Genomic DNA, 21,737 nt, shown 5'->3' on the forward strand with positions numbered 1-21,737 from the left:
TGCTGCCCCCAGAGTGCGCCCTGAGCAAACCCCAAACCTAGCCATCTTCACAGACTCTAGAGTGCCGCCTTGTAACCCCACAACCATGCTGGAAGCTGGCAGGACCCCGGGGCGAGGAGGGGAAGGGGGCCCTGGCTGGGGAGAAAGTGGGCTCATCTTCTACCAGGGCAATGTTTTCACAGAAATGTACATCAACCCTCCCTGCGGTTTCCATCTGGTCTACCTCAGTCCTAGACAACATTTATCAATCTTCTAATTACCTTGGGTTGTGAGAATCTCAAAAACACACCAAACTATGGCGGGGGAAAAAAATTTAAGGTTTAATGTACAAATAGCATCTACTCAATGAGTGAGGCCCATCTCTGTGCTGTTTTGAACAGCACCACGTTTACCAACACCACACACGAACCAACTGAGCAAACCAGCCAGCTCAGTAGTCTTTAAACCTAGGAAAGACAGTAAGTGAATCACCTGACAGAGTTTACACTAGACTGAGAGCTAAACTGTCATCAGATGATAGAGGACACAGGCTCATCTTTGATCCACACCTCCTCGGAGCTAAATACCAAATTAAAAACTAATTCACCTCAAAATTGCAAAATCACCCTCAGGATCCCTCAATCTAGCAGCTGAGTTTACGGTGACTACCTGGAGATCTGGGGGCCCTCTGGGTCTTTAAATACAGGAGACAACACTCAGTTACAGGAGGTCAGTGCTCAAGGACAGCACAGGGACACCCTGGTGTTCACACCATCCCTCACAGTGCACAGGAGCACCCCTGGTGTTCACACCATCCCTCACAGTTCAGACACCCTGGTGTTCACACCATCCCTCCCCTCACAGTGCACAGGGGGACCCTGGTGTTCACACCATCCCTCACAGTGCAGACACCCTGGTGTTCACACCATCCCTCACAGGGGCAGCCTGGTGTTCACACCATCCCTCACAGTGCACAGGAGCACCCCTGGTGTTCACACCATCCCTCACAGGGGCAGCCTGGTGTTCACACCATCCCTCACAGTTCAGACACCCTGGTGTTCACACCATCCCTCACAGTGCACAGGAGCACCCCTGGTGTTCACACCATCCCTCACAGGGGCAGCCTGGTGTTCACACCATCCCTCACAGTGCACAGGAGCACCCCTGGTGTTCACACCATCCCTCACAGGGGCAGCCTGGTGTTCACACCATCCCTCACAGTGCACAGGGGTACCCTGGTGTTCACACCATCCCTCACAGTGCACAGGAGCACCCTGGTGTTCACACCATCCCTCACAGGGGCAGCCTGGTGTTCACACCATCCCTCACAGTGCAGACACCCTGGTGTTCACACCATCCCTCACAGGGGCAGCCTGGTGTTCACGCCATCCCTCACAGTGCACAGGGGGACCCTGGTGTTCACACCATCCCTCACAGTGAACAGACGCATGTGGGCACACATGCCACACCTCCCAGCAGGATGATGTCAAGCAGAACAAGAGCATAGGCCAAGAGTGGGGACCGGCAGGGGTTCCAGCCTGACCACTATTCGCATTTTTCCCTCTTTGCAGATAGGGGTGTTCACACATACCCAGAGACATACTGGATCTGAAGACAGAAAACCAAGCCTATCTTGCTGAGTGTCTTTAGAGTAATAATAACGCTAGAATCCTGCAATTTATCAAACATGTGGCAGAGGTAGAAGCCATGGTACAGGAAGCACCAGTCATAACCTAGAAAAGGTGATGCTGTGTTCCAAATGTATGCAGGAGGGACAGATCCTGGGGGTTAAGTTCCTAGGTATCCCCACTGTCTCCCTCAGTGCTCAGGGCCCCAGGACTACCAATATGGTCTCCCAGAACAAAGCTGGGGAACTATCACCCTTCAGAATCCATTTCAGCTATCTCAAAAGTAATATACTCTCCCTTCCAAAACAGGTAACAGGACAGTGAAACAGAGGTTCATGTGGCGTGGGGACTTCCCTCACCATGCTGGCCACTGGAACCCAGAAGGCTGACAAATGGGGTGTGTCCACACTGGGACGGGCTGCCAGTATGACCACACATAAGTTTCAAAGAGCTGCACAGAAAGAATAAAAACTACATCAATATTAATTCCTGGATTGCTTGCATGTTTTTAAAGTCACATTAATTTGCCTGTACACACGTAGATGTGCATGAACAAAGGAAACTGATTCTCTCCTTCCACCAAGCGGGCTCTGAGGCTCCAACCCAGGCTGCAGGCCTTTAGCCCCGAGCCATCTCCTGGGCACTCACTTACAGGGTTAAGAAACACTCTGAAGGTATGAATTTTTAGAGACATCATTAACTTTACCCAATTTTCTTTTGATATGATTATCAGCATGCTAGCTTAACAAGTGGCAACCAGCCCACAGATAGGAGCCAAGTGGACCACACTCCATCTGAAGCCTGTCTCTAAACAGCCTGGGGATAAGAACAGCTCTGACATGTGTGATGGTTGGAGGCAAAAAATAACATTGTGGGAGACATCGAAATATAAGAAACCCCAATTCCAGGGTCCATGACACAGGCTTCTCTAAGGTAATGGATGCTCTCTAGTGCTTTAGAGCTTCAAGGCCAAGACGACAGAGATGTCCTCACTGGGACCAAAAAGCCTACCTGTAGAAAAAGTGTGCTTGGGCCAGGGAGACGGCTGGGGGGCTAAGTGTGCTTGCTCTGTGAGTATAAGGACCTGGTTCAAATTCCTAACTTTTTTTTTTGTTGTTTGTTTGTTTTTGTTTGTTTGTTTGTTTGTTTTTAAAGAAAAGAAAAGGAAAGAAAAGAAAATCCAGGCTTGGCTACATATGCCTGTGACCCCAGTATCGTGTATGGGGAGTGAAGACAGGAAGTTTACTGGGGCTGTCTGGCCATCAGTCTAGCTCTGGGTTCACTGAAAGACACACACACACACACACACACACACACACACACACAGACGAACAGGAGGAGGAAGGCAAGGAGCAAGATGGGAATAGGCGCTCCCCCCAAATGTTGCACCTACAGACTTGGGTGTGGGAGGGGGCAGCTAGGTAGGAAGAGTTTCAAAAGTCCCTATCAGCCCCCTGGGGCACGAGGCCACTAGGATAGAAGGACCCAGACTCGGCTAGAGCCCCCAAGTCCTCTTGCATTGGTCTTCCTTAGTTCATTCTTAGTAGCTACTTGAGCCTCATAATTATCTTCAGACCAGATGGTCACATAAGTGTAGCACAATTAATAAAAACCCAGAGACAGAAATTGGGGTTCAACCTGAAGGTCAAAAAAGTAAAGCAGCCAGCCACTGGCTCTGACCTCTACCTCAGTCCAAAATGGCGATCCCACCTCCAGGAATCTCAGAATGAGACTAAGAGCTTTCTCCTCCCATTTTATATTCCTTTCTAGTGTTGGGAATTTTTTGTTGATTTTATTGAGCTATACATTTTTCTCTGCTCCCCTCCCCTTTAACCCTTTCCCACGGTACCCATGCTCCCGATTTATTCAGGAGATTTAAAATTTTTCTACTTCCCATGTAGATGAGATCCACGTTAAGTCTCTCTTAGGGTCCTCATTGTTGTCTAGGTTCTCTGGGATTGTGATTTGTGGGCTGGTTTTCTTTGCTTTCTATTTAAAAACCACTTATGAGTGAGTACATATGTCTTTCTGGGTCTGAGTTACCTCACTCAATATGATGTTTTCTAGCCCCATCCATTTGCCTGCAAATTTCAAGCTGTCGTTATTTTTTTCTGTGGTATAGTACTCCATTGTGTCAATGTACCACATTTTCCTTATCCATTCTTCAGTCGAGGGGCATTTAGATTGTTTCCAGGTTCTGGCTATGACAAACAGTGCATGGTTCTAGGATTAAAGGCATGCACCACTACTGTCGGTTTCTATGGCAAACTAGTGTGGCTACTGAGATTAAGGTGTGTGTCACCACTGCCTGGTCTGTAAGGCTGAGTAGTGGGGCTGTTTTACTCTCTGAGCTTCAGACAAGTCTTATTTACTAAACTACAAATGAAATGACACTACACAGAAGAACTGGGGACCCGGAGGACTCCACAGCCAACCAAACTCAGATGCATTGCTATGGTCTCCTCCAGCCTCTCTTGAAAAAATTCACCTGTAGGAATGGGAAGTGGGTCACAATTCCCTAAGTTCTCCTATTTCAAATGGCTCAGACCACGATGAAAACTCCATTCTACAATAATTTCAACAGGAATAGCGGGTGCCTGGGTCACAAACCAAGGACCAAGGAGGTCGCCTGCCCAGGGAAGCCAGCTTCTAGTCTAGAAGGGTTCGAGTTTCCATGTCTACACGGGAAAAGAGGCAGAAAGAACTGCCAACTTCCTCCGGCCGTTCCGAATGTGAAACAATACATACGGAGGAGCTCACAACAGGGCCTTGCTCAGGTCAGGTACCAGAGAAAAGGACCCTGACACGACCTGGGCTCTCACCAATTTAAGCCTACAATAAATAACCGGCAAGGGGGCCCGCAGGGTAACTCAGCCAGCACAGGTGTTTGCCACGGAGCCTGGCACCCTGAGTTCAATCCACAGGACCCACACAGTGGAAGGAGAGAACCCACTCCCACAGCTGGGGTCCTCTGGCCTCCACACGTCTACTGAGTGTGGCACACGCTGGTCTATGCACACACACAATAAGTAGATAAACGGGAGCTCCTTGGGCGTCAGATACAACACAAATTCAAGTGGGTCTTAATAACAAAAGCCCAAAGTCAGATATAGGGGTGAATGCTGAAGACCAGAGAAGCAAAGAGGCCAGCAACTAGAGTTCTTACCCCCACCAACACTCAGTCCGAAGGGGCGATCCTGTCCTCAGACTGCATCCCCAGGCTCCTTCTGTCTCACCAAACCTCAGACTTCCTGAGTTCCTGTCTCCTCCAGCCTTATATTCCTCTCTCTGCCCAGCCTGTCTCCACCTCCCTAGTGCTGGAATTAAAGGCGCGTGGTCCCAACTGCTGGAAGCACCTTTGGGTGTGTTTTGTTTCTCTTTTAGTCAGGGTGACCTTGAACTCACTCCCCCTTCCCAGGCTCACCTCCCCAGTGCTGGGATTAAAAGTGTGTGCCACCCCTCCCTGGCCTCTAGAGGCTTAGCTCTCCACTCTAATCAGGCAAGTTTTCTTAAAAAAAAAAAAAATCACTAGAGTTTTATTCTTATGACCTCAGCTTTTTGGTATACAAGCAGCCCAAAGGGATCGCCTTTGAAAACCTCTACAGTGTCTGCCTGGACACTCACTGAGCACCAGAGTGTGTAATAAACAGCAGAGTTAGAGCCTGATGGAAGAGCATCCTGTGCTACACACTGAAAAAGAATGCTCTCCCCAGGAAGGACCCCCGTGGGGTCTTCCAGAATACATGGTGCAACACATATCACCATGGCGTGCCTTTTATTTTGGTTGCCAAAAAGCTCTGATCCTAAATCCTGGCTTATGTGTCCCCCTGGAGGGAATCTTGAGGTCTGTATGTATGAACTTAGCTTCCCACCATCATGACCAATTAATTAGCCCATGTCCTGTGTCTCATTTGTACTTTATGACATATTGAATTGTGACCTTAAGAGTTCTCAGCCTTTCACAGTAACAGATAGATAAAAACAAACTATTAACACCAACGTGACCATAATGTGATTTCAATCACTAGATACTCAAGCGGGCGGGTCACACACACACACACACACACACACACACACACACACACCCTGTTGTGACACTAGTACAGTAAGCCTGGACAGCTCTCAGTTGACACTGGCCGTAACATATTTTGAAAAGTTTTTAGGAAGTTAGCAGATTGCCCCGTATAGGGCAGTGAAATAGTTCAGATGGTGAAAGCATTTGCCAGATTTGATACACAGGACCCATGTACCAATTCCTCTGAGTGGTTCTCTGACCTCCACACACGTATTGTGGCGATCACAGGCTTCTTACACACTTAGGAGTTAAGAGCACTTGTTACTCTTATAGAAGATCTAAGCTCAATTCTCAGTTTTTGTCAACTGGCTCACAACTGCCTGTAACTCCAGCTCAGGGGTTCCAACCTCCTCTTCCAGCTTCTCGGGTATCCCAACCACACACACGTACCCACACAAACGCATACACATAACATAATAAATATTTAAAATTACTAAGCATGCAGCTTCAGGTCAACAATGAAGACACAATCCTCTCTGGAAAGTGACCATCATTCTAAGTGCGGGAATCAATCTAGACATCGCTTCTCCTTTCAGGAAACACCCAGAATGGCTGGCTATGTCTACTTGGAGTATCTCAACTGAAAAGACTAGGGCTTTTATGCTTGTTAACAATAAAGAATAACTAAACATCACAGGCCTGTGGAGGACTGATGGGTGACGGTACCACTACAGGTCATTAATAATCACAAATGGCCACGCAGACGTCAACCGGTGCACACAAGACAAAAAAAAAAAAAAAACCAAAAAACTCCAAGCCTGTGGGCTACCAATGCTGGTCACTCAGCTGAATTACCAAAGAGAAAAGGACTCTGCTCAGGTATCTGGCCTCTGCTCCATCCTTCTACATCTCTTCTTTCTCGCTATCTTGTCTGTGTGTACCCCACTCCCTGGTCAGTTCTCTATCTCACCAGCTTGTCCCACCCAGGCCTCTCCGCCAACGCCTTCAGCTCCTGTTCCCCTGTTCCCCACTGAGGACAACCATGCCACAGCTCTCAGTGTATGGCTTTGAGTACAGGGCACTGGCGATACATCACAACGGCTCCTCTGACTCCTTTCCCTAGTCTGCTGGAGACTCCTTTCTTTGAGGCTGTCTATATCCCATGCCAATAGCTTGCTCTTACAAAACGTGTTGCTCCTAGCTAGGAATCTACAGATCAGTGAAGAGCTTTCCAAACGAAAGAAGCCCTGGGTTTGATCTCAATACGGGAGGTAAAAATGAGGTCTGGAGATGGCTCAACCAATTAAATGTTTGCCATATACACATAAAGACCCTTGAGTTCAGATCCCAGTACCTACATAAAAATGGGGCACAGTAGTTTGTTTCTAGAATCCCAGTGCTGGAGAGGTAAACACAAACAGATCCTTGGAGCTTGGTGGACAGCCAGCCTAACCTAATCAATGAGCTCCATGTTCATCAGCACTTGCATGAACATGTGCGCACGCACACACTGCTATTGGTATTGGTAGCTATCACTGGATTTCCTTGAAAAATCTAACCCTTTGCCCACAGGGCTGACAGCTGGCTGGCCGGGAGACAGGGCTCTCTGCTTCCTCCTGGACTGCACTCTGCAGAGCTGCTATGGCCTCAGATGGCGACAACTGGCCCAGCTCTCACACAAACACTTCACTGTGGAGAGAGGCAAACACTGAACCCACGCTTTCTCTACCTTCCGGAGCTGGTGCTAAGCACCTCAGGTGAGCAGAGGGGCCGCGGTACAGGCCCTGCTTAGCAACCGCTCATTTGCCAGCCTGGAGCTGACTCAGCACAGGCGGACAACCTTGTCCTCTAGGTGGACTTTCAGCACGGCTAGTCTAGCGTGTTCAGTGCCAGGATCCTGGAAAGAAAACTAACCTGGTGCAAGGCTCCCAGGCCAAACCCCGCCCCATCGTGGCCTTGACTGAGCAACCAGATTTTCCGGCATTTCAGCACCTACAGAACCCCAAGTTCACCCAAAATCACTTCTGAGACACCTAAATACAGTAAAGTCAAAAAAAAAAAAAAACAGAAATACACAACAAAATGCAAATTATTATAAGAACACTATCGTGGTATATAGCGAGGCCCTGTCTCAAAAGTAAACAAAAAGTATGGGAGGCAGAGGAACTGAGAAGGAGAAAAGAAAACCAGACAAAAAAGGAGAAAAGCAAGGCCTGACTAAAGTCATACTAGCTCAGACCAAGAAGAGATAGCTAATAATTTATCCCTGGGCTTGGAGCACAACTCAGTGGCTGGACACTGACCTCCCACGCACGCACAAGGCCCTGGGTTCCATCCTCAGAGCTGCAGAAAGACTAATTACAACCCGCCCCCACGTCAGCACCTAAGGAAGCCTCCCTGAGCCAAAAGATGTACTGCACTTTCTAAAATGGGTGCCTGTTCTCGCAGCCAGCAGGACTGAAGGACCGCACCACATGTTCCAGCTGCCCCTGCACTTGTACGACGCAGCGGAAACACATGCTGCACAATTAGATCCCGAATTCCAATGGAGACAGACACTTAAAAATGTGTGCCTATCGGGAGCGCCAACCACTGACTAAAGTTGAGATTCAGGACAGCCTATAATCTTCCACCAACCTAGAAAACAAGTGATAAGCCCATCCACCAGTAAAACCATTAACATACCCCGCTTCTCTGTCACCAGGGTAATTTACAGAGGCTAATTTTAATCCTACCACTAATCCCATGATTCCACCGAACCGTCCCCAAGTTTGTGTTGCTATGGCAAGTGCTCATGCACTAGGAAGCCACTTACTGTCAGTCGGTTTTAGGAACAAGACTATTCTCCTCCCTCTAAGACTCTTCAGAGTAAAAAGCCATTTCTGGGAACAGGAAGACAATTGGGTGCCTGGGTAGTACGTTCCTCTCATCACAATGACCATTATGGCCTCAGGCCAAGTGCTACTCTGGGACAGAACATCATCATCATGCTAATGGGTCATGCTAAAGACATGGTAAGGGCTGGTATGATTGGGATGATCCATCTGGGCCTGGGGGAACACGGTTATCAAGGAGTGATGGTCTTTCCTCACACTGGCACTGGTCATCTCAGCGTGACTTGTGCAAGAAGCACAGCTCCATGTTCCAAACTCTAGGCAGTGCCCTGCCTACAAAGTCCACAGAACACGGCTGGGGACACGCAGATGGCCAAGCCTGGATGTTTACTCCTGTCATTGGAACAGGAAAACCAGGAAGATGAAGGCTAACGAGGCTCTCTCATATCCAGAGATGCTGGGGCCCTAGAACAGCACAGTCACACATTTGACGGTGTAAACATTCTCTTTCTGACCAGCAGGATCCTTAGTCTTACTCCCACGGGAAAGTCTCACCATGCCTACAGAGTGCTAGGTCTTCCTGAACTGGCATAATCGCTCAACACTCGATGGCAACCTATTTTCTGTAAACACAAGCCTCGCTTTCCATGCCTAAACACCAGCTGAAGAAGCTGCGAAAGCCACAGCGACCTCTGGGCGCAACTCCCGACGCATCAGTGACTGGACTCAATTTCAAAGACCATTCTCGAACGCCAAAATAAATCAACGTCCAGCACAGCTCCAGTCAGCTCATGCAATATAGGTTAAACAGAACCATATGGTAAAGACAGACACATGTTGCCCTTTGCTGAAACAAAGGACAAAAATTCTTAAACAAATTGTCCCTAACCCTTTCACAAGGGAGGGGGTGGCGCTGATGAAAAGGATTTCTGAAGTGCTAAGAATGCTGGGGTTGAGGGGGGTACTGCCTCACCATTAACAAATATGAGATTCAACAGGGCACCTCCATTTTTGAGTCTCTCTAGGCCTCGAACGCTAACACCATACTGTAACCTCTAAGCATGGTTTCCTAACTCAGCAGGAAGATGGTGGGCCAGCTGTGTGCAAGAGGCAGTAGCAGCAGCAGGTCCCCAGGGTGTGAGAGGCAGCGAGAGACAATCTACCTGTTCTGCGGGAATAAAGCACCTGCTCAACCGAGCTTGGAAATAAAACAGCAAGACAGGCACCCACCTCTTCCCAGTGCGGAGGCAGACCTCCTCCGTTCTATCGTGGACAGAAATAATCTGGACTGTAGCGACTTCATTAAATTCCTGACTCAAAACAAACTCCCAGAGCAAAATCATCTATCTACCAGGATGAACACATCCTGGAACACAGAGGCACGTCCGATGAAATGCCTTCTAGATTAATGCTTCTCCCTGTTCTCCAGTTTTGTGTCTTACTCATTACTTAACATATATTTACATGTTTGCCTTCTAAAATTAGCCGTAGTTCTAATTACGCTGCTTAGTAATTTCCAGTACCATTTGGGCTGAAGAGCAAACGCCAGATCTTTCTTCAGAAACTACTTGGAAGGCACAAAATCATACTTCTTGACAATCCCAATGTGTGCACGGGAAAGCATTTCCCTCCACAGACAAACACCAGAACTCTCAATCTGGCAGAGAAGGCCACAGCTGCCAGAGTCATGTGTAGGCAGACGCAAGGGATAAAGAAGGCAGAGTGGGCAGTCTGCAGCTGCCAATTTTCACCAGTCCTTCAGAAATATACCTCATTTACCTCAGCAGACAGGCCAGGACACTGACTGACCCAGAAAGGTGGTCATACGCCTGAAGTATGGCTCTCTGGGATAAAATCAACTTTAAAGTAGAGTTGTTTTATAAGTTCCAGATAAACATTTCAAATTCACACTCAATGCCTCCCTTCGGTCTTCCTTCCATAAAATTAATTTTATTAATAAATTCTCCATAACAGAAATACTAGATAGGATGCCTTTCTTGAAATGGGCTTCTGGTTAACTTTAAAAATTTCTTGAAAATTCTGAAATAATCACAGCTGGCTCTCAATGACAAGAAGATTCCCCGCCCACCCTCCTGGGCAGGAGAGGAGGGGAAGGGAACACTTGGAACCAAGGAGAAAAAGATCCTACCTCCCCCAGCTGCAAAATCCCTCCTGGTGGAAGACGGGAGGATGGGGGCCAGGGCTTGAACGTGCAAAGTGCTGCCCCGCACATGCCCCTGATACTCTAAACCATGAACAGGTGGTTGCCACGACACTCCAGACCGTCTGGAGCAAAGGCTGGGATCAGAGCCCCACACTCAAGGCGGCAGGACGAGTCATAGCAGCAGACTAAGAGTACAACCCTACCCACAGTCCGAGCAGCTCCAGGGCGCACATCCACACCTGCCTCCCAGCATCCCCACGTTCCTCTCCTCGGCCAGTATGTTTCGGATTCCAAAAGCCCCTTCCTCCTTCCTCGGGCTTCACCACAGCCCTACATCCTGAAGCTGGGCTTGCTGGGAAAACGTAGCTCCTGAGGAGATGCAGTTCCGTGCAGCACCAGAGGGGTCGCTCGCCTGCCCTGCCAGCTACGGAGTAAGGAAATTAGTCCCTCAAGCTTCCACGTGAATAATTCTGGAAGCTAAGGTCAAAGGTCCCCAATTGTAAGCGGCCTGGAGAAGCCTAGGGAAGCAGCAAACAAAACTCCGGTGGACTCTCAACACAGCTCTGAGGTACAAGCCTGGAAGACCGGGAGGCAGGGGATTCCCCTGCTGTTTCCAGAACTTGGGGTGGGGGTGGGGGGAACTAACAAAGAGAGGCATTTTAAGAAAGGCCTTCGTCAGAATAGCTTTTCCCAAGCACTAAAACATATAAACACGTACTTGGTAAGCTGTCTGCTTTTGAGGAAGGAATGCTACTCGCAGGTCCAAAAGTTTATACAGCAAATACCTAACAAAACAAATTTGTTTCTCTTTTCTTCCGTGAGTGCCACAAATAATGATCAAATCCGTGGGCAGCACTAAGAGAAATCTGGGTGATTTGGGGATAAATGTGGCAGAAGTAAAAGAAACAACCACAAGAGTAAAACCCCTCTGTGCCCTGCCCGGTGCCAGCCATGACTGTTCTGGTTGTGAACACAGGGACAGTGTAAGCAAAGGGTATCTGCTAGTGCCTTATTAACACCTGTCCTCTTGTGGAATCGGAAACAAAACAGTGAGCTGAACAGGCGACCCTCTAGAGGAGCAGCACTGTATCGGGGAAAGAACACAGGCTGGGGCATGCTCCCTCCCTCCTGCCCAACATAATCAGCTTACATTTCAGCTCCTATTTCCACAGCCTTAAGGTAGAATGCAGCTGAAATTCTACACACAACCGCCGGTCCCACTCAACGCCACTCCCACAAAACTCTTTCTCAAAGATTACTTCTGGTAAACTGTGAATAAGGCAAAATGTATCTGGCATATGAATACACAAAAACCTACAACAACCCCTGAAACCCAGGACTGTTTTTTTTTCCAAGAAGGAGCCATGACTAAATTCCACTTAAGTTGCCAGGGTACATTACCATCTTCCCCCAGTTGAAGACTGGGAGCCATCTGTTAGAGTATTCCCCACTTCAAAGTATTCTAAGAATCTCTTTTTCTCCTCCACATACTTGTTGTTAAACGTAATCACGGCAAATGCTCCACTTAGAAAACTCAAATATCTCCTGGTAGGAGTCAGTAAGGCAAACGGAGTTAAAAGTTTCATTTATGAACGTGGAGACATCCTGTGACCTGTTGGGGAGGGCTCCTCTCAGTTCACTTTAATGTCTCTGGGACATAGTGGGAAGTTAAGAAATAAGATTTCAACATCCCCGGAGAACTTTTAGAGGTACCTGAGTTGCATCTACAAGGTGTTTACAAAGAGCAGTGTTCAACAGCTGCCCAGATAAGCTACCAGGAGATCACATCAGCAATTAGTATCAGATGCACATACCAAAGTGAAAGTTTGGGGCCCCCAAGACGATTTCATATGCTAGATTTTTAAAAGCTCAGAAACAAACACAAATAATCAAAACTCCCTTCTCTCTGTCCACTGTTGGGAGCAGCGAGGAGCCAGAGTCAGTGACTGGGGTGTTTTGTTCCCTCTGGAAAGCCATGCCTACTCCTCTTGCAGCTAGCTTGATTACAGACCTACTGGCATGGGCTTCCTTTTTAGAATGTGAATGTGCTCTGAAGGCTTCAGTATATTCAAATTAGCAAGTGTAAGGGAACAAGTTCTCCCAATGAACTAAGAAAATATTAGACATGTATTTATCTTAACACATCAGGATTCTAATTTGATTATCAAAACAGTTGTGAGCCTTTCCCTGAGTTCAGTTTATTCCAGAACCCATTTGAGATGGCTATGGGGTCACTGTCCTGGAACTAAAGCTGTCCTCTCCAGTGACCCAACTCACACCCCTGACACCAGGGCAGCTCAACTCCATCTCCAATTTTGCTGGGGGGGGGGGGGGGCACCTTAGAAGTCACGCACAATAGTGTGGTGTATTTAATTCTAGCCGGTCTGGGTAAATAAAAATAACACAGCTACTCTGACGAAACAATTAAAGAATGCAAGAGAAAATGAAGGAGTGATAAAAATGGGCTCTTGTGTACTGGGCAGTAGCGAGTATCATATCAAATAGCAGGCATGCCTAGTTCCTTAAAGTAACACATTCCTAAACCGAAATACTTCAATCATATTAATAGGGAGGTTTAAAACGTAATCTGTAAAGATCCTGCTCGGAGAGCTATCCTCTCTGCTTCTACGCCGCCGGTCAACGCACATCAATTTTTAAATTATATTTAACCAACATTCAAGACTTAATGGTAGGTTCATCGGGACGTGACTTTCTGCTGTACCTTTAATTAAGATGCCGTCTAAAGTTCTTCTGAGACTTGCTGGTGAAGTGAGCACCGCGAGTGGACCAGAGAAGTACAAGCCTTCGGTCCTTTGTTACTCAATGGACACCCTGGAAGGCCCGCCCCAGCCCAAGGGCACATCTGGGCTTCTAGAAACAGCCCAACGTCCACTCGGACCTCCTCTCCACCCAGACATCGATTAGGTCTCAAGCGTAGACCACAAGAGCCCCCACCCACACCGTGTACCCCGCGAAGCAGCCGCCAGCACCCCGTACCCACCGGCCCCTCCCGCCCCAAATCCGCCCCTAGGGGAAAGCAGGGCCCAACTCAGGTGTGGAGACTTACGTAACCGGCCCCCCGGAGGGGGGGACGCCTCCCCTCCCAACCCACCTCCAACAGAACAAAGTGAAGTTGAAAATAGAAACCCATTACCTGGCCTGCCCACGGGGCTGGGCCGCCAAGCTCCGCCGCGCCTCCGCTAGCCCCCCGCCCGGCCGGGCCAGCCCCTGCCCGCCCACGCACGCCCACGCCTAAGCCCCACGAGCTCGCCGCCCCTCCCCTGCGCCCCCCCCCCGTACCCACGCCCCTCCCCCACGGCCCGCGCCCCACGGCCCACACGGACCCCAGTCTTTGTTACGGTGCGAAGTTGGGCTTGCGGGTCCCCGTCTCTTTCACTTCTTGGGTTACAGTGCAGGCGTGTGACGTCCGCTGCACATGACGGGGGCGGGGGGCGGGCGCCGGAGAAGGGGGGCGCGGCGGACCCGGGGGCCTCCCCTTCTGCGCCCCGCCCACGGCCCGCCCCCCGCAGCCCGCAACCCAGCAACAAGCGGCCGCCGCCCCCGCCCCCGGGACAGGCAGGTGGGTGTCCCGCTTCCCCCAGCCGCACGCCACGCCTCAAGGGCGGGCAGGTGGTGCCCCGCCCCCGCGCACCCCCCCATACCCCCACCAGTCACCCAGGCCCACGCCCCCACCCACCCAGAGGCGCCGGGCGGCCGGGACACACAGAAATAGGAATGATTTAATGCAACGACATACCCATTCCTCAAGCCACCAGCTCTCGGAGATTGGAGAGAGAGCTGAGAGGGGTGGCGATCCGGTAGGGTGGAAACGGCCCGCGGAGGAGGGAGATAGGCGGACCGACAACACCTAGTAACCGAGTTGGAAATCTCAGGAGTGGAGGGGACACCATCGAAGTGAGCTCGGTGCATCCAGGCACTGCCCACCGGGTGTGGACACTGTGCCTTCCAAGGTCTGTGGCCCCAAAGGGGTCTCTAGGACGGGGAGGCGCACCCGTGTATTTAACCCAACATGGCATCTTCCCCACCAACCCCCCAAGTGAATCTCGAGGCAGACCACCGAGCGCCCCCAAGGCCCAGGACTTAAAACACAAAACTAGGCAGTCCAGGTCCAGACCGTTCAAGTCCTGAAGTGAGTGCCGCACTCGTCACCCATTAGGTGTTCCTAAGAGCGGCGCAGGTTCGGACAGTAGGCAGCATGGTGTGGCCCGTGACACACTCTGCCCGTGATATGTACCCGTTGTGCAGAGCAGACACAGCCAGGGCAGCACCGGTAAGACCTGTGAGCACCAGAACTTTGATTAGCCAGGCGCAGTTCGTAGTCTAGAATTTGCCAGGGACTAAGTATCACTCCCCGCGAGAGAATGAAATCGGAAGTTGGAAGACGAACGGTGCCCTTCAGTTTTAAACGCAGTGAACATCCTTTTCCACGACCCACGACCTCTGCACGTGTGCTATCGGCAAGGGGCTGCAACACGACCCCACTGGCGCCCGGAACCAGGCGGATGGAGCTGCTCCTGACTGCCCAATGGTTGAGAAGTATTATCAATCGTTCCTCTTTCCTTCCCGTGTGGCAGGTTTCGACTTGAATCCGAAAGTGCCTCTACTGCCCAGTCTTTGCAGGAAGACGTTGGGAGGGGCCAGGGTCGCCACTTGGACTGCTGCGTGCGCATCTAGCTGGACAGACTTGGATAAAAGCATGTCCACGTCTACAGCACACATCTGTGCAAATGCGGGAGCCTGCGGATGCGCGCGGCTGGCCGGACTCTGTGCCGACACATGGACGCGAGCACGCGCGTGCGCGCGCGCGCGTACACACACACACACACACACACACACACTCACACCAAATTACCTCCGGGATAGAGAAAGCTGCTGCGGATTGGCCGACAGAGCCGTCACTCACACCCAGGGGGCAGGGAGACTTTGCAAGGCAGTTTCTTTTCTCTCTCTCTCTCTCTCCCCTCCCAGTCGTTCTATTTAATGGTAAAACAACAGTAGAGCTCTGAAAGTTAGCCATCTATGCGGAGTTGGTCTCCCTAACGAGGCCAGAATCAGAAGTTACCATTTAAATATATCCCGTGCGTCCACAATGGACGAAAAGGGAAATAGGCAGCCGGAGCAAGGAGCCTGGAGTAAGGAGGGGGTGGGGGGTATCTGGGCGGGTAGACTCGGGGTAGAGTGTTCTCAACGCCCCAAAAGAGACTTCGACCTTTGAGAGATTTAACAATTAAAAAATGTTTTCACGAGTCAGATTATAACATATGTTCGTCCCTAATTTTTGGAGTCGTTATTTTATTATTTAAGCATGCTGAAGCAAGCATGTTTCCTTAAGAAAGAACTGACCTATTTTTGGCTGGAGATAAACGATCATGTTAACAGATGTTAATCTTGTAATCTGTTTTTCCTGTAAAGCACTTCACATACCCGAGCTTCAAGACCTTAAAAATAACATCTTTTCCAAAAAGACCTGACGTCACAATCCACTCCCTGGGAAGAAAAAAAAATCACACTCCCCTCCAGTTTTTCTCTCCCGCAATGATTTCAAAGACATTAAATCTTTTCACTTTATAAGTACCGATTTGTTCTGCCTCAACTCCCACAGGCTTTTATTTGCATTTCAAATTCCACAGGTTACACCAGTCGCCTTTTCAAAAGAAAAAAAAAACGTAAACTAACAATGAAGCCGTAAATGGCTTTTTGTGCATCTTATTTAATAAGACACCGAATGAATATATTTTAAAAGAGGGAGCGAGCAAGTTGATCTGTGCTCACCCGGAGACCAAGTGACTCTTCCTCAGCAAGCCAGGCAATGAGTTAGCTACACACACAACCCCGAAGCTGGGGGTTGGGGGAACTGGGCTGGTCGGCTGCGGAGAGCTTGTTAACGCTGGTGATGGATGCGGGTGACTTACAGACCCACATTTTTCGGGTAAAAGGCTGGTTCTCTGGAGTCCTAATTGCAGGGATCCACTGGATTCCCAACTCACAAAGCCTGGTAGTCATCGCACGCCAGCCTTCCTCCATGAACCGCTGGCTTAAAGACCCCACTGGCCTGGCTTTTGACAAACTTATTCAGACAAAGTTTCTTTAAAACTTGACGAGGCGGTTTAATCTAAATACTGATCTTAACTATTCGGTATGTTCTCCCTGGAAATGGCAGAGGAGGCGCCTTTCCAACCCCCACCCCCGCAGTATACACCCCTCTGCGTTCTCTTTCACACACCAGGGTGTAATTCGTGTGTGTATGTGTGTGTACACATATATACATATATATGGTTATCAATAAGGCCCCCACCCCCACTCTACTATACCCCAGCAAGGCAAAGCGCAATTCCGAGGAGTCCCCGCTGCGCGGATCTCCTTCCCACCCCACTCCGAGTCACTTCCAGAACCTCGCCCCCGCCCCCACCCCTACGCGAACTTCCCTTTCTAGAGATCCCACTTCTTTAGTGTTAGGGTCACTCAAATCTCCCCGCTGACCGGCAAAAGCCCAGGGAGGAGACAGTGAGAACACCCCCCCACCGAACACAAATACGCAAACAAGTCCCCTAGGCAGCAGCGCTCGGTGCCCACAGGCATCGATCCCCTCCGCCAAACCCTTAATAATTGAAGCGGCTCCTCCGGCCCCGCCGCCCATCACCCACCTTCATTAGCCAGAGCGTTTTACTTTAAAGTAAGGCAATTTGCTCTTTGTCTCCTAATGGATGAGAGCGCATCCGAGCTCCCCTCCTCCCGCGTCGCCTTTGACGAAGTGTACAAAGCCAGAGCCTCTTCCGCGCTCCCACCCCGGCCCCCACCCCGCCCCTCCACTGCGGTAAAAGCCACCTCCCGGGCGTTCGCCCCGCCACCCGAAGTTGCATCTTCTCCTCTCCTGGAATTGCCGAGCGGAGTAACTACCAACACGGAAAGCCAAATCGCCCTCCTGGCGCCAGGGACCTTCCACAGGGCGCGCCCCCTGCCCAGCACGCCCCCACCCCATCGGGCACCGTAGGGTCTTGGGCACGTTGTGGGTCCCGACCCTCCCGGCCCTGCCTGTCGATACGCCCTCCCACGGGCCAGGAAGCGCCCCCGCCCCACGGCCCCTACCTTGGAGGGGAGGCGGCGGGCCCCGAGAGGAGGACGCGCACGCCCCGCGCATCTGAAGGTGAAGCAGAGCGCCCGCGGCGCCGAGCCGAGCGCTGCTCTAGACCGACCGCGCCAGCTGCGCCCGGGCGCGGGGGACGCGCGAGGGCGCGCGGGACCCGCCACGCGCCCGGCCCCCCTTCGCGCGCCGCGCGCGCTCCCGGGACGCACCCGCCCCGCGGGGGCCCAGGCGCCGACAGGGCTCGGAGGGACTGCACCGAGCAAAGACCGGGACCTGGCGTCCGCGGCCAGAGCAGGCCCAAGGCTTCCCCCAGCCCGGGAATGGTCTGCCCTGAAGGAAACGCACACGCTCCACTATTGTCTCATCAGCACAAAGTTCTGCCACACTGCGGAGAAAGTCTGGAGGCTCACGATGACTCAGACCCAGATAATTCCTCCCCTAATAGCACTGAATCACGACGTCCGCGGCTAGTGGTCGCCCCTCAGCTTCAGGTCTCAGGTTGCCGCAGCTCCAGTTCCTAGAGGCTGTTTACGCGCGAGCACACCACACACACACACACACACACACACATCCATACGTGCAGACGTGCCTGGGATGCATGTCCAGCCTTCTCAGGCACCTGGACGCTGAACCTGAAGCCCAGATTAAACCGTGTCCTCCCTGCCCGCGTGTCCCCTGAACTTCACGAGAGCGAGTCTAGGAGTCCTGCATGCAGCGGGAAGAACAGGACAGCTCTGGGGCTGAGTGGAGCTTCGACTGTGGCTGTTTACTCGTGTCTTCAAAGTTCAACTCATTTTGCTTTGGTTCTGAAAACTTCATTTGTGTTTCCCCCCGCCCCCGTGTGCGCCCTTACTACTCTCCGTGGGTCGTACTTGGTGACGATATATTGAGTCTGTGAATCAAAACCTTGATTTGACTCTCCCGAAGCTTTCTTGGTACTTGGCAGGGAGGGGCTGCGGGAGGGGGGAGGGGAGCGGGAGCAGAAGGAGGAGAGAGGAGGAGGGGCGGGGGAGCGCGCCCCGCGATCCGCGGTGACGTAGGCCAGGGGAGCTGTGGCCTGCGGAGGGGCACTATCTTCTCCCACCAGGCTCTTGGCCATATTGTTCGGCTTCTGCGCGTGATAACTCCGCAGTGGAGAAGCATTCGGGCCAAGACACCGGAGTTGGCTCAGCCTAACAATCGGCGCCAAGATCCGGGCGGTTACCTTTCCCGGTGGCTTTTCCCGGTGCCTAGCCCTCGCTGCTAGTGCAGCTCAGGGCCCTCCCTGGCCACTGGTTTTGCAATAGAAACTCCTGTGCGGACGAGCTGCATAGGGCGGCGCTTGTACCCTGGCAGAGCTGGCAATCGGGCGGGGGCCTGGCTGAGAGTGAGATGTTTCCGTGTGCAAGAGTGTGTTTCCGCCGAGGAGGGGGCGCGGAGGGAGGAGGCCCGCTCGGAACGGCCCGCGAATCATAAAATGTAAGCCCCGTGTGATTAATGGTGGGCACTAATTTGGAAAGCAGGCGTGTTAAAGGTCATGGCCAATTGTTGCTAGCTACAGCCTGAATGCTTAAGTGGGATGTATTCCTGAACAATCACATTTAAGTCTGATTCACACACACACACACAACTATTCATTACAATACCCTGCGAAAATTCACAAGAAAAGCTTCACCCAACTCAGCTAATGACGTGAGTAGAAATAGCATGTGTAGATGTTACATGTGTGTACACAGTCTCCAACACAGACTCAAATATGCACAGCACAAATTTTAATTGAGGATTTTGGGGGGGTAGTATTTGGGGGGTATTTCTAAATCGATACTGGCTCATAGTTGAGTCCACGGCACAAACGAGACATCTATCCACCTCTTTTGCTCTAGTTTTCGACTACAAGTTGCATTAATAATTCCTATGTGTTGAAAAATTGACAAGTTAGAGTAGTAAACAGTAAGAAAAACAAACCTCCTCTACGTACAGTTCTATAGTTTACATGATGTGCCTCCTTCCTTCAGCCTCTCCCATGGGATTTTACCCCGTGCTTCCTCTGTCTACAATAATATTGTGCTTCCAAACCATTTTCTTGCACACTTCTGGACAATACATTCGAAATCTGAGAGTGAAATTTGAGAGATGGTCAAGAGTCAGATTCTGGTGCCCATGAGACAAACCTGGAAAAGGCAGCCTGAAGGCCCAGCCAGTTTGTTACTAAGTTGAAATGTGTTTTTCGGTTGTTGCTCCAAAGCCACAGAGGCCGTTTATTGTCATCATGCAGTACTAGATTTCTCCACACACAAAGAACTATGGTAGAAAATGAATTCGAGAGGGTTCTCGAGCTGTTGGTACAACCATACTGCAGCTGTTTCATTTCTTCAAATATCTCTTTAAAAAAAAAAAGCCATTCAAGATTCAGGACACCTTCTATGCAAACCCCTGGGAGTCCTTGGGGGTGCAGGGGTCCTCCCGTTCTGATTTAAGTAAATTAGAATACTGTAGCTCAGCAAAGCAGCGATGTTAATGGTTAACATTTGGATATTTATAACGTTAACCCGCTGATCCTTCTGGCTGATGAACAGGAAAGGAAGAAAGCACCAACTCCCCTCTGCTGCTGCTGCCGAATGAGTGATTGGTTCAGTGTTTGAAACTCTGCTCCTTCCAGCGATTTGATGGGGAAGCTGTGCTCCGTGATCGGGGATGTTTAGATAAGAACGTTCTTAGGGGGTTCCAGTAAAGAAGAGCTAAGAGTAAAAAGCAAACAAAAAGCACCACTCCCCTCCCCCAGAAAAGGCCTTGCCTGTCTGAAAGCCTGAAGTGAAACTCTGCAATCGAGCATGAAATCCAAGGCAAACTACCAGGATCTGCTAGATAGCCAGGCTCTAAGTGTGAGCCCTGTGGAGGCCAGCGGTGGGGGGGCACGAATACAAATATTAATCCTATCGCTTTGAATTTGTTAAGACCGTGTGAATTATAGCTCAAGGAGGGTGGCATTATTTACCCAAGCCCAAGCCCAGGGCAATCTTTTGCTCTGTAAGCTAACTTAAGTGCACAGAGTGAACGTAAAAAAAACAGGAATTCATAGGGAATGCAGTCTAAATTTGATTTACATCGCCAATGGGTATTCCTGGGTGTTCCATGTGAGGGACAGGGTTAAATTGTTGGGAATAAGAAACACCTAATGTAGAAATGGAAATTGTATATTTGCTGCTATTTCAAAAATAGTGCCCCATTCCCAACTTGGTGCTCTTTTGAAAAATCTTCCCTTCCCTTAGAGTTTAAAAATTCTCTGTATTGAGACTCCAGATGAGCAAGGACTAGCATCTCAGCTTGGATATGTTGGTAGGAAGTTAGCTGTCAATCACCCATCGGAGGGTGGGGAAGCTGTGCCTATGTCTTAAAGGCAGTCTTTTGAAATGCTTCCCACCTACGTGAATCTAAAGCTGATTGTATGAGACGTTTTCATCTCGGTTTAGACTGTCTCGGTTCTCTTCAATCGTCGTTCTGTTTAAGGGGTGGCTAATAGAAACGTAGTGGTGAACTTCTTGCACACACACACACACACACACACACACATTTCGACACAACCACCTCTAATGGGAACTGTGCCCAGATAGTCCTCTGTTTACACTAAGGGCAATCTTCTCTTCTGTAGTCATTTATATACCAGATAATGCAGGGACAATGATTCCACCAAAGTTGAGATCTTCATGTTCTTTCAAACACTTGTGAGAATTTGTTCATCCCCCCCCCCTTTTGAATCTAAGCCTGAGGATTCTGCACAAATTGTACCCATGTGTGCAATGACAAGAATGCTTTGCTCAGTTTTCCCCCAATACAGAATTCTTAAAAATTTTTCTCACAGAATCATCATTTAACAATCTTTCCCTGATTTCTTCACAGGAGTAGAAAAACAAGCAACTGCACACCGGCCTCTACACTGTCCTTTGTGCCACATGGCTTTTCTTGTGCTGATTTTTGCTGTGGTTATCTCTAGCAAATAACACAGTTGAATCACAGAGCGAGCGAGTCCCATTCC

At 50.1% G+C, this 21,737-nt stretch overlaps 1 protein-coding gene across 4 annotated transcripts in view; it reads right to left on the minus strand.

Annotated features, from left to right (window-relative positions):
* Znf516 (zinc finger protein 516) overlaps window positions 1–17,841 on the minus strand; it is an 88,695-nt gene extending 70,854 nt beyond the window's left edge. Inside the window, exon 1 of one of the 4 annotated variants that reach the window (XM_041640837.1) lies at window positions 17,728–17,841. The gene's annotated coding sequence lies outside the window, so the exon portion shown is untranslated. Of the gene's footprint in view, window positions 1–13,964; window positions 14,016–14,377; window positions 15,176–17,285; window positions 17,374–17,727 lie in introns of those variants that run through there. The other 3 variants (XM_041640838.1, XM_041640835.1, XM_041640836.1) reach the window with 3 other exon arrangements.
* Window positions 17,842–21,737: the final 3,896 nt, after the last annotated feature.

The sequence above is a fragment of the Microtus oregoni genome, unplaced genomic scaffold, assembly GCF_018167655.1.
Source record: "Microtus oregoni isolate MIOR12 unplaced genomic scaffold, Mior012 000065F_ref0000479, whole genome shotgun sequence".
Classification (NCBI taxonomy): Eukaryota; Metazoa; Chordata; class Mammalia; order Rodentia; family Cricetidae; genus Microtus; species Microtus oregoni.